Genomic DNA, 12,606 nt, shown 5'->3' with positions numbered 1-12,606 from the left:
GCATTGTGACCCCATTGCTGTTACACCTCTAGTGTCTAGCTGTCATTGCACCCACAGTATCGGGATAAGCATTTTATTGTGACCCCATTGCTGTTACACCTCTAGTGTCTAGCTGTCATCGCACCGACAGTATTGGGATAAGCATTGCATTGTGATCCCATTGCTGTTACACCTCTAGTGTCTAGCTGTCATCGCATCGACAGTATCGGGATAGGCATTGTATTGTGACCCCATTGCTGTCACACCTCTAGTGTCTAGCTGTCATCTCATCCACAGTATCAGGATAAGCATTGTATTGTGACCCCATTGCTGTTACACCTCTAGTGTCTAGCTGTCATCGCATCGACAGTATCGGGATAGGCATTGTATTATGACCCCATTGCTGTCACACCTCTAGTGTCTAGCTGTCATCGCATCGACAGTATCGGGATAGGCATTGTATTGTGACCCCATTGCTGTTACACCTCTAGTGTCTAGCTGTCATCGCATCGACAGTATCGGGATAGGCATTGTATTATGACCCCATTGCTGTCACACCTCTAGTGTCTAGCTGTCATCGCACTGACAGTATCGGGATAAGCATTGTATTGTGACCCCATTGCTGTCACACCTCTAGTGTCTAGCTGTCATCTCATCCACAGTATCAGGATAAGCATTGTATTGTGACCCCATTGCTGTTACACCTCTAGTGTCTAGCTGTCATCGCATCGACAGTATCGGGATAGGCATTGTATTATGACCCCATTGCTGTCACACCTCTAGTGTCTAGCTGTCATCGCATCGACAGTATCGGGATAGGCATTGTATTGTGACCCCATTGCTGTCACACCTCTAGTGTCTAGCTGTCATCGCACCGACAGTATCTGGATAAGCATTGTATTGTGATCCCATTGCTGTTACACCTCTAGTGTCTAGCTGTCATCGCATCGACAGTATCGGGATAGGCATTGTATTGTGACCCCATTGCTGTCACACCTCTAGTGTCTAGCTGTCATCGCATCCACAGTATTGGAATAAGCATTGCATTGTGATCCCATTGCTGTTACACCTCTAGTGTCTAGCTGTCATCGCATCGACAGTATCGGGATAGGCATTGTATTGTGACCCCATTGCTGTCACACCTCTAGTGTCTAGCTGTCATCGCATCGACAGTATCGGGATAGGCATTGTATTATGACCCCATTGCTGTCACACCTCTAGTGTCTAGCTGTCATCGCATCGACAGTATCGGGATAGGCATTGTATTATGACCCCATTGCTGTCACACCTCTAGTGTCTAGCTGTCATCGCATCGACAGTATTGGGATAGGCATTGTATTGTGACCCCATTGCTGTTACACCTCTAGTGTCTAGCTGTCATCGCATCGACAGTATCGGGATAGGCATTGTATTGTGACCCCATTGCTGTCACACCTCTAGTGTCTAGCTGTCATCTCATCCACAGTATCAGGATAAGCATTGTATTGTGACCCCATTGCTGTTACACCTCTAGTGTCTAGCTGTCATCGCATCGACAGTATCGGGATAGGCATTGTATTATGACCCCATTGCTGTCACACCTCTAGTGTCTAGCTGTCATCGCATCGACAGTATCGGGATAGGCATTGTATTGTGACCCCATTGCTGTTACACCTCTAGTGTCTAGCTGTCATCGCATCGACAGTATCGGTATAGGCATTGTATTGTGACCCCATTGCTGTCACACCTCTAGTGTCTAGCTGTCATCGCACTGACAGTATCGGGATAAGCATTGTATTGTGACCCCATTGCTGTCACACCTCTAGTGTCTAGCTGTCATCTCATCCACAGTATCAGGATAAGCATTGTATTGTGACCCCATTGCTGTTACACCTCTAGTGTCTAGCTGTCATCGCATCGACAGTATCGGGATAGGCATTGTATTATGACCCCATTGCTGTCACACCTCTAGTGTCTAGCTGTCATCGCATCGACAGTATTGGGATAGGCATTGTATTGTGACCCCATTGCTGTCACACCTCTAGTGTCTAGCTGTCATCGCACCGACAGTATCTGGATAAGCATTGTATTGTGATCCCATTGCTGTTACACCTCTAGTGTCTAGCTGTCATCGCATCGACAGTATCGGGATAGGCATTGTATTGTGACCCCATTGCTGTCACACCTCTAGTGTCTAGCTGTCATCGCATCGACAGTATTGGAATAAGCATTGCATTGTGACCCCATTGCTGTTACACCTCTAGTGTCTAGCTGTCATCGCACCGACAGTATCGGGATAGGCATTGTATTGTGACCCCATTGCTGTCACACCTCTAGTGTCTAGCTGTCATCGCATCGACAGTATCGGGATAGGCATTGTATTATGACCCCATTGCTGTCACACCTCTAGTGTCTAGCTGTCATCGCATCGACAGTATCGGGATAGGCATTGTATTATGACCCCATTGCTGTCACACCTCTAGTGTCTAGCTGTCATCGCATCGACAGTATTGGGATAGGCATTGTATTGTGACCCCATTGCTGTTACACCTCTAGTGTCTAGCTGTCATCGCATCGACAGTATCGGGATAGGCATTGTATTGTGACCCCATTGCTGTTACACATTTAGTGTCTAGCTGTCATTGCACCGACAGTATCGGGATAAGCATTGTATTGTGACCCCATTGCTGTTACAACCAGGGCTTGGTAGTACACGCACCTCTACATTACTCATCAAGATTTCACTGTTCATAAATTCTTTAATCACTTACTTTTTGAGGGTTGGTCAAAAAGTTCAAAGCCTTACAAACAAAACCAACAATTGTGAAATTGTTTCTAATTATATTTTTCAACATAACCTCCCTGCTTTTCAATACACTTCTCATATCAAAAGTGAAGCTTTTCAATTATCAGACAGGAAGACATTTTCTGAAACAACCCTTATATACCCATTTACGACAGCTTTTTGTCGTCATGCACTTTCCACAAGGTGTTCTTTCAGTAAGGATACAGGTGGAAATCACTTGGTGTGAACTCTGGCGGGTATGGAGGGTGAGGAAGCTCTTCGAACTCACATTGTCGTACAGCAGCCTTTGCATTGTCATGAAGCAGTAGAAATCCAGCAGTCAGCATTCCTTGCCGCTTTTCTTTGATAGAATCTCTCAAGCGATGAAGCTATTCAGCAAAATAGGCACCGGTAATCAACAAGGATCACACCCTTTGCATCTCAGAATACAGTTGCCATAACTTTCTTCACTGATCTTGAAAACTTGAATTTCTTTAGTGCGGGAGAAGTGCAATGGTATCATTCTATGGATTGACATGTTGGCTCAGGATCATAGTGGTAGACCCATGTTTCAGCACTCGTTACTAATCTCTATTTGAATGTGACAAAATTCTCCTCAATTTGCTCTAAATTTTCTTATCTTCATTGATGGAAGTTGATGGACGTCCAGACCTAGGGTCATTATCAATGCTTGTTTTCCCAGCCTTAAACATAGCTGCCCAATGTTTAACAGTGGAACACCTGGGGTACTTATCCCCATAAACTTGTGACATGCAGTCATGAACTTCTTGATGAGAACTTCTCTAAACTTGATGACTGCTCGGTACTCATTCTTTTCCATTTCTGTGTACATTTGGAACACTATCACATTCAACTAACATACAAATGGCCTCAACAGACCACATACACTTGCAATGAACTACTCAAACAATGTACTACATTGAACAGTTCACTTTGTTATGGCTCCTCATTAAAAGTTAGTCAAGATGAAAATGTTTCGACCAAATAAACAGTCCTTAACATACAAATGTCTTTAAAACTAGTTGTGTGTTGATGCTTTTAGCAGTACATCTTATAAATACGCTAAATATGACATAAACATATAAAAAAACATGAATCAGTTAGGAACTGACTTCAATATGTTTTGCATTTATAAAGGTATAAATGTATATACAAGTGTGCACACATTGCACAGGGGGATTTATTCTCCTTGTTTATGAACAAATAAGTCAACAATAATAACTTCACAGATTGATTATTTAGTCATTGCCACAAGAACCTGTAGTGAACAGTACAAAGTAAGTGACATGGGTCAGCCATGGAATCACTTTATTTAAGCAAAGAACACCTGTATTACGCCAAAAATTAGTCCATGCCCACTGCAATGCACCAGCAGACTTCTATATATTTTAAATATAACACTCGTGTCATTTCAGCTGAACAATTTCAATAAACACCTCGGTGGCATACAAATGTCTTCTGATTTTCTATATTAATGACGGGTACAGATAGGGTTGGATGCAAAATATCTGATAAGGAATTGTTTTACCGGAGCCATAGCAAAAACACTGTGACCATGCATGCACTGAAGTCTACTGAAGCTAAACACAAACCTATAAAAGTCAGAGGGAATGCGTGCATAGTCACATAGAAATACGAACATTTATTAGTAACTTGTAGTGTAAGTATGGAGTTCATGGACCAATTTGTTTTGGACTTGTTTCTGTTTTGCTTGTCAAGTGCAGAATGGATACCGCCAAGAAAACACTGAACCCCTGCCAGCTGCAGATTGGACACCGCCAAGAAAACACTGAACCCCTGCCAGCTGCAGATTGGATACCGCCAAGAAAACACTGAACCCCTGCTAGCTGCAGATTGGATACCGCCAAGAAAACACTGAACCCCTGCCAGCTGCAGATTGGATACCGCCAAGAAAACACTGAACCCCTGCCAGCTGCAGACTGGATACCGCCAAGAAAACACTGAACCCCTGCCAGCTGCAGATTGGATACCGCCAAGAAAACACTGAACCCCTGCTAGCTGCAGATTGGATACCGCCAAGAAAACACTGAACCCCTGCCAGCTGCAGATTGGATACCGCCAAGAAAACACTGAACCCCTGCCAGCTGCAGACTGGATACCGCCAAGAAAACACTGAACCCCTGCCAGCCTCATACGCTACTCCAGATTCAAGAACGGAGACAGGCAAGTTTCAAGACATTTGACTGACAAAAATCTCTGGACATTCGGGAGTGTATAATCAGTAATTCTAGGGCCTACTGACCTGTTGTATTGCCTTGTGTGATTGTAAACCTAAGGCTGTCTGTTTCAACACAATTTACTGATTAGTCATTGACCCTGTGTGGTCATTTACTGATTTCACAATTGAGTTTACAGATTTCTTGGGTCACCATTGCGCTTCAGTTTTGAAATCACCTGGCAACAACATGTACCTTGAATATGTTAAACTACCAATCAAACCTATATTTGAGCTGTAATGGATATAACTACATTTTCTGAGTTATTTTTCTCAAATCCAAATATATTCTGTGTTTTTAGGGGCAGTTGAGTAGTGTTTTTGTTTAAGTGTTCACTCAACATGCTGAAGACCTTGGTTCAATATTCCGCATTGGTACATTAGTACAGAGAAGAATACATAACACGCGATATTCCATAATATATACAATGATGTGGAACTTGTGAAGGCCGAAGCACAATCAGCATCAAAACTAATTAGGACATTATGAAAGAATGTATCCTAGTTACGTAATAGTGACCAGTAGATGTCAGTAGGAGCTGACAATTGTGTTCTGACACTAGTCTTCTCTAAAATTACGACAATTTTTACAGACATGTTATTGTGCTGGCCTGTCTTCTCTTGCTGTCAATATGGAATATGGCTTCCAAAAGTGCAAAATGATTTCTATATATAGCATATACATGTATTTAAATGTACTTATAATATTTCTTAACCATCTGTTGTATTTACATATGATACACATATTGTTCAAATCATTTATGTCTTATGTTATTTAGATGCCCTAATAATATTCATATCACATGTCTCTTGTGTATTAAAAATACAATATAAAAGAAATATACAATGAGTGGGAGTTGTTTATCATACAATAAAACACTGCAGGGACCATGAGGGACACAGCCCTGAGTTGTTTATTCTTCCTACAGTGTTTTAGTTAAGAATAGACTTTCACTTAGTGTGAGTTCATTGGAGTATGAACCTTCAAACTCACAATGTTTGGCCCTAACTCTTTGAAGGTTCATACTCCAATGAACTCACACAAAGTGAAAGTGTAAGCCAATTCTTATAATTTTTATATACTATTTTTTACCTCAAGGGAAGTAGACCTAGATTTATACACAATTATATTAAGTATGTGTGACATGTTTACACTGTTTACAGCCATTCAAGAACCAGCTGATCGGTGAAATAAAATAGTTCCTTAAGAGGTGACATGAACGTATGTCAGCTCAGCATGGGCTACAGGAACAACTAGTTTCTTTACAACAACTGTATTAAAATAATATCCTCATTAGGTGAGAAAGGTCTGTTAAAGGGGCAGTGATCTAAAGCAACTCCCCGGGACTGGTTGTTGCCTTTGTTATTGTTTTTTCCCGTGAGTACCCGGATGATATAGCAGAAGCCTAGATTAGTTCGCGACTTGTGCTGCGCAATTCGTAAGCGCATTTGTCACTTTTATTGATAGTATAAGGGTGTATGGTCACATTCATCAACAAAATGAAACACAGTTTTGGAAATCAACAAATGAAATACAGTTTTGGAAATAATAAGGAAATGTAGGTATCTTTGTGGGTATCATCGGTAATGGTGACGAAGTTTTGATAAGTCACTTTCTTGGTAATTGTGCGATTTTCGTTGACACTATTTTGACTTGCAACACAAAGTAAATATGTCTCCTGAGTATTGCTTATTTTATCGTGTTTGTATTTTTACAGTCAAAATGTGCAATAAAAAGCCTGAATATTCAGTTATTTTACAAATTGACAGAAAAATATGTCCATCTGTATTATTATGACAACGAATTCCAAGCATTTTTATGTGTAACATCATCACCAAGAGACTGAAAATGTCACTATGAAAAGTTCATTTCTATATTGTTTTTAAGCCCTTTTGATTGTCTTAATCAATTTTAGTCAATCTGTTTTTTAAGAATTGGACAGACTTTTCAGTCAAAACGACTGAAATATTTACCCATTTTATAAATTGCCTGAGAGAATCACATTTTACAAATTGACTGCAATATATACACACTTACAAAGGAAAAGACTTGTGAAAACAACGACTATCGCGCATCGAAGAATTTCCCAACCAAGACATAGAGGAACAAGAATGAATCTGTCCAATGCTACAGCAAATGAAGGAAAACAAAATGCAAATATCATAATTACAACCTACCAAATTTATGTGTATAATTTTAGGCAGCTTCCTTGTTCGAGGAATGTATCCGTGAATATCCACACAAAGGAACAATATCCCACACGTCTACAGCTGAACAAAGAAACTTATTCGATGTCACGTGTCTCTGTAACAATCAACTATTTTAAAATATATACTAGTATATCGTTTCGGGATATTATAACCCGTGTTCGTTTCTCAACTGATCACTTAGATTGTTTCAGGTGTTTCACATAGGTGTCAAGTCAAAAAGGTCGTCCGAGAAAGCCCACGTAACAACTATTTTCATAATGTCCACGGTTCCTAAAAAAGACCATTGAGTTAGATAACAATGAGCAATCAATCAACGTATTATCGGTTAACCCTTTAAACAAAGTATGTTGTTTTTACATCGGCACTTCATGCCATGATATGAGTGTATTCCCCTTGTTTTAGTAAACCTAGACATGTAAACATTCACTTTTGACATATCCACTGTGGAAGATAACAGCGATTAATCAATCAACATATTTTCTGTTAATCCTTTGATGACTAGGAACGATCCGTTGATTTACAAAAAAGTAAATCAACTGATCATTCATCTCTTGCTGGGCTGCCACATGCATATTACATAACACACATTTCACCTCACTTGGTAACCTCCCAAATGGAAACCTTTGTCATGTATTCTGAGTGGTGCTACCACTAATTATACCTGTAATAAATTGATTAACTGAGCATCCAGTGAATGAAGACAAATACACAAGTGCAGGGTTACACCAGAAAACGTGGATGACAACAAGGGAGTAGTAATCATATTATCAACGCAATCCGAAATCCGAAAATGCTTTCACTGCATGGATACTTTTTTATTATTAAACTATAACAATTAGGGGTATTTCCAAATGATGACATCCGATGAGCTACGCCGTTCTTTTTGTCTGTTTGTTTAGGCTGAAGAAATAAATCAACATGCGCCCTTTGTCAAAATCTTTATAGATCACGGTTAACCAATCAGTGTTCAAAAACGAGTAAAACAATTATTGCCTCCAAGTTTATTTAGCTGTCCTTGCAGACGGTAGCCCAGTCTCTTGTTACGCTCAGTTGCGTTACGTATCATCAGGGTACTCACAAAATGTCCGACACGATAAACATGACGGGAGAGATTTCGAAAGTTGTTAATGAACCTGTGGCTGTTTCAAGTGTTGGTCATCACTGATCAAGTAGACGATCATGATGATCGTAAAGATGTGTCAAATAGACTCAAAGGTAAATTTATAGATGTCTGTAGTCTGTCACTGTAGTTTAGACACGGATAGAGGTGATACTACGATACTTTGGATGTGCTTTTCTTCCTTTTGTTCTCTAGGATTGGTTGTAGTAAGTATATCCTTCAATCAAACTCTCTGACCTATCGTCGTGTATGCTAAAACGCTAAGTTCAAGATTAAAGGGTCTTAAAGGATGTGAAACAGAGAGATGAGAATGATGAGAAACAACATATTTATATTTATTTGTGCAAGGGTGTTCCTAGGGATTTCTCTCGAACATGAAAACAGTCTGTCAGTGTTTACGTCATTTCAAGAATAGAGGCTCGCGAAAAACGTATGAACTTCAGTTTCGCGTGTCATGTGACCGACCTCTCGTCCAATGGAAAAGCCATAATTCGTGAAAACTTCAAATAAAAAAAATATTATACGATAAACAATGACAAGTCGTTTACTTCTTACATGAGATACAGTCAACATTATGTACAGCCTCTTTAAAGAAGTTGATAAGTTGATGCTTTAAAAATAGTTACCTTAATTTTAATGATAATGACTTCTTGAATAGAATCCAACCTCAGCAATGTTGGACAATTCCATTTTATGAACAGGTCAGTCATATTTGGTATTTCCCACACATTCTCACAATCCTCACGTCATGCAGTTATCTACTGGTACCTTTTCTCATCATGCCCCAGATTGTCATATCTCTCCCACTTTCAGATGCAATCGTTCGGCCACTGTGTTTATCTTTGTACCCCAGCTACATCTATGGGGAACAGCTCACGAGACACTTCCCTCTCAAAAAACCCGTCATATATGACGTCATCACGCTGCAAACGCATATTCCAATCTCCAGAAATGATGTCATGACATAACAATGTTTTATGGTGAAATTAACCATGCTTCAATCCTCATTGCTCTTTGCAATGTATATGTAGCTTTCTTAGCTCTATATGTATATTTACGTGTGTGTCTGTATGTGTTGAAATTTATATGAATATATGATACATAAGATAAGTTTAGATTCATTTATGAACGTTTAGCTGCATACTAACTAACAGATTTAGTCCAGTTGTCTTTATAATGATAACGTATATCAAAACACTTAAAATGGGCAAATGTCAACAAGGTTCATCGTTGGACAGTGTTGGGGACTATGGGACAAGTAACAATTTCTAACTCAGTTCAGGATATTAAATATATATTTTACCATCTTATAGATCTATTTATATAATATATTTGTTTACTTGACTACATAGGGTCAACAACATTGTCGTATTTGGCTATTGACACAGCTCCAACCCTGGCTTGAAGAACATAGGACACTGCATGACAAGGCATGGATAGAACACTGGACATTAGCAATGTGACAGATGGACACTTCCTATGTCATATCATCTAGCTTCTAGTTCTATACTGTGACGCACTGACTGAGAACCAAACTTCAGATTGAGAAGACCTAACTGTGTAGACAGGAAGTGAATTAGGGGTTGAGTACACGCAGAGTACATTTGGTGACATGGCTGATGGCGCTCGTCCTATATTGAGCGTGCACTGTTGATAAGTCTGACACTGACATCAGATCAAGGCTCCACCGGTGAACGCCTCCTCCCTTCCGCCAGCTGACCGCCGACTTAGAGAAAGCACAACCACATTAAGCAATCACAGCGATCCTATCCGTTGGCCTTTAATGTTTTTATCAGGAATAATAAAGCTACGCAGACTTACCTACAGCTGATGTTTGTCTGTCATACAAGTCTCCGGGTACACCTTGGTTTTGGAACTGCCGTTATCTCACAAGGACGGGCGTGTTTACAACAGCCGGAGGTCCAAGGGAAAGCACCGACTGTGTGTTACGTTCGTCGTCAGACAAGGATTACATGTTACGAACCTCAGACGAACACGATATTTTCGTTATTTGTTTGAACACAGACGTAAATATTTTACGTCCGTTGTTTAAATTATTTCCAAAAAGTGTCATCGTAAGTTTCGGAGGGACTTGTGTTTTCTGTGAAGCATTATTATAGATTTCTTGAAAGAAATGGTATTTAACTTTGCGACAAATCCTTGGTCAATTCAAATAATATTGTTGGTCTTCTGGATGAATGCCCGCTAAAACAGGCAAGAGGCATTGAAATAGACCCGCAGCTGCAGCATGTTACGTCTATCTTGTTCAGTATCTTACGATCTATCATTGTTACTTTGGAGTACTTAGTGCTAAACAACATAGGTATATATACTTATTAACATCAATGTTTATACAGTAAATTGATGTTAATAAGTATATATACCTATGTTGTTTACCACTATCAATCACTTGCTGGATAAAGGTGTTAGGGTCTACACCGAAACGTCGCACTAATTGTAATAAAGAAGTTGTTCATCCATAGAACTTGTCTTACTTCATCACACCAACTTCTAAATGCCACTGAAAGAAGTTACATTATTACTTTGTTTTATTTGTAGAAAATGAGAACAAATGATCGAAAATGTCAATCATTGTTTTGGATGATGTCAGTGTAAACGCACAACTGCAGTCGGTTCCTTCACAAAGCCATGCATGCTTGCACCGCAATGTGCTTGAAGAAGTTATTCAGTAAGCGTTCAGCCCTCTGTGAGAAAGATTTTGAATATTATCCAAAAAGCGTTTTGCGCTTGGTTGTATGGAAGATGTTGTATATTATTCAATAAGCGTTAGGCGCTGGTTGTATGGAAGATGTTGTATATTATTCAATAAGCGTTAGGGGCTGGAAGTATGGAAGATGTTGTGTATTATTCAATAAGCGTTAGGCGCTGGATGTATGGAAGATGTATATTATTCAATAAGCGTTAGGGGCTGGAAGTATGGAATATGTTGGGTATATTATTCAATAAGCGTTAGGGACTGGATGTATGGAAGATGTTGTATATTATTCAATAAGCGTTAGGCGCTGGATGTATGGAAGATGTTGGATATTATTCAATAAGCGTTAGGCGCTGGATGTATGGAAGATGTTGTGTATTATTCAATAAGCGTTAGGCGCTGGTTGTATGGAAGATGTATATTATTCAATAAGCGTTAGGGGCTGGAAGTATGGAAGATGTTGTGTATTATTCAATAAGCGTTAGGCGCTGGATGTTTGGAAGATGTTGTATATTATTCAATAAGCGTTAGGCGCTGGGTGTATGGAAGATGTATATTATTCAATAAGCGTTAGGCGTTTGGTGTATGTAAGATGTTGTATATTATTCAATAAGCGTTAGGGGATGGACATATGGAAGATGTTGTATATTATTCAATAAGAGTTAGGCGCTGGATGTATGGAAGATGTTGTATATTATTCAATAAGTGTTAGGCGCTGGATGTATGTGGGTCATTCTCTAAAAAAGTAACATTTCCTGTCCAAATGAATTTTCTTAAAAAAAACTCATAATTCTGTTTTCAGATTACTTGACAATGAAGATATCTATCAGATGTATACAATATTCTGATCAAATTACTACTATAACCTTATGTTAGCCGGCAAAATACCTTAAATGTGCAGAAATGTGCAGAAACTTGTTGTCCACAAATAAAAAATCAAACTTTCTCAAATTATCTTAAGTCTCTGGGAACAAATACTTTCCAAAGCCCTGGTGATTTATGTAGCATGACAGCATGAAAGGTTGATAACAGCAGAAAAGCTATTGGTTTTCCACTTGGATTCATTATTTTTGGAAACAGTAATCGTGTCCAGAGTAATAGTGTCTTTCCTGTCACTAGATAGTACAAATAAAAATAATAATTGCTCCTTTGGTAAGCCAGAAGGCTAAGGTCTTTGCAGGTCTCTTCCTTTCCAGTACTATCATGGCACCATATGCTCAAGCAATTTATATTGGTGCAGTGTCTTCAAAATAACTGGTAAATGTTGTCTTTTGATTTGTACTTTTTGTAGGTGTCTGTGCTGTCACCACGCTTTTTGGGTTCCGAAATTGTTATTAAAAAAATCAAATATAATGAGTATATTTGACTGTCAGAATGGAACTCAACCAGTGTGCTTTTTCAGTGCAAGAGAGAAGTTATTGTCCTAAGCTGGCATTATGTCATAGTTTGTCTCTCCTGTCACTGTCTCTGCTGTCACCTTAAAAAAAGTGACAGGACAGACATATTTAGGCGACAGCACAGACATATAGTGTTCAATAAATGTTTCAACATATATATAT

General features: G+C 39.3%; 1 protein-coding gene across 4 annotated transcripts in view; it reads right to left on the bottom strand.

Annotated features, from left to right (window-relative positions):
- Positions 1-10,294, bottom strand: part of LOC124123071 (protein prune homolog 2-like) — a 192,418-nt gene extending 182,124 nt beyond the window's left edge. For 3 of the 4 annotated variants that reach the window (XM_048395103.1, XM_048395102.1, XM_048395106.1), the window contains exon 1: positions 10,153-10,294. The gene's annotated coding sequence lies outside the window, so the exon portion shown is untranslated. The remainder of the gene's footprint in view (positions 1-10,152) is intronic. The other variant, XM_048395105.1, reaches the window with a different exon arrangement.
- Positions 10,295-12,606: the final 2,312 nt, after the last annotated feature.

Source organism: Haliotis rufescens, unplaced genomic scaffold (assembly GCF_023055435.1).
Source record: "Haliotis rufescens isolate VD_foot unplaced genomic scaffold, xgHalRufe1.0.p SCAF_14, whole genome shotgun sequence".
Lineage (NCBI taxonomy): Eukaryota > Metazoa > Mollusca > Gastropoda > Lepetellida > Haliotidae > Haliotis > Haliotis rufescens.
The sequence above is the reverse complement of the archived record's forward strand: the minus strand, read 5'-3'. Positions and strand labels throughout refer to the sequence as shown.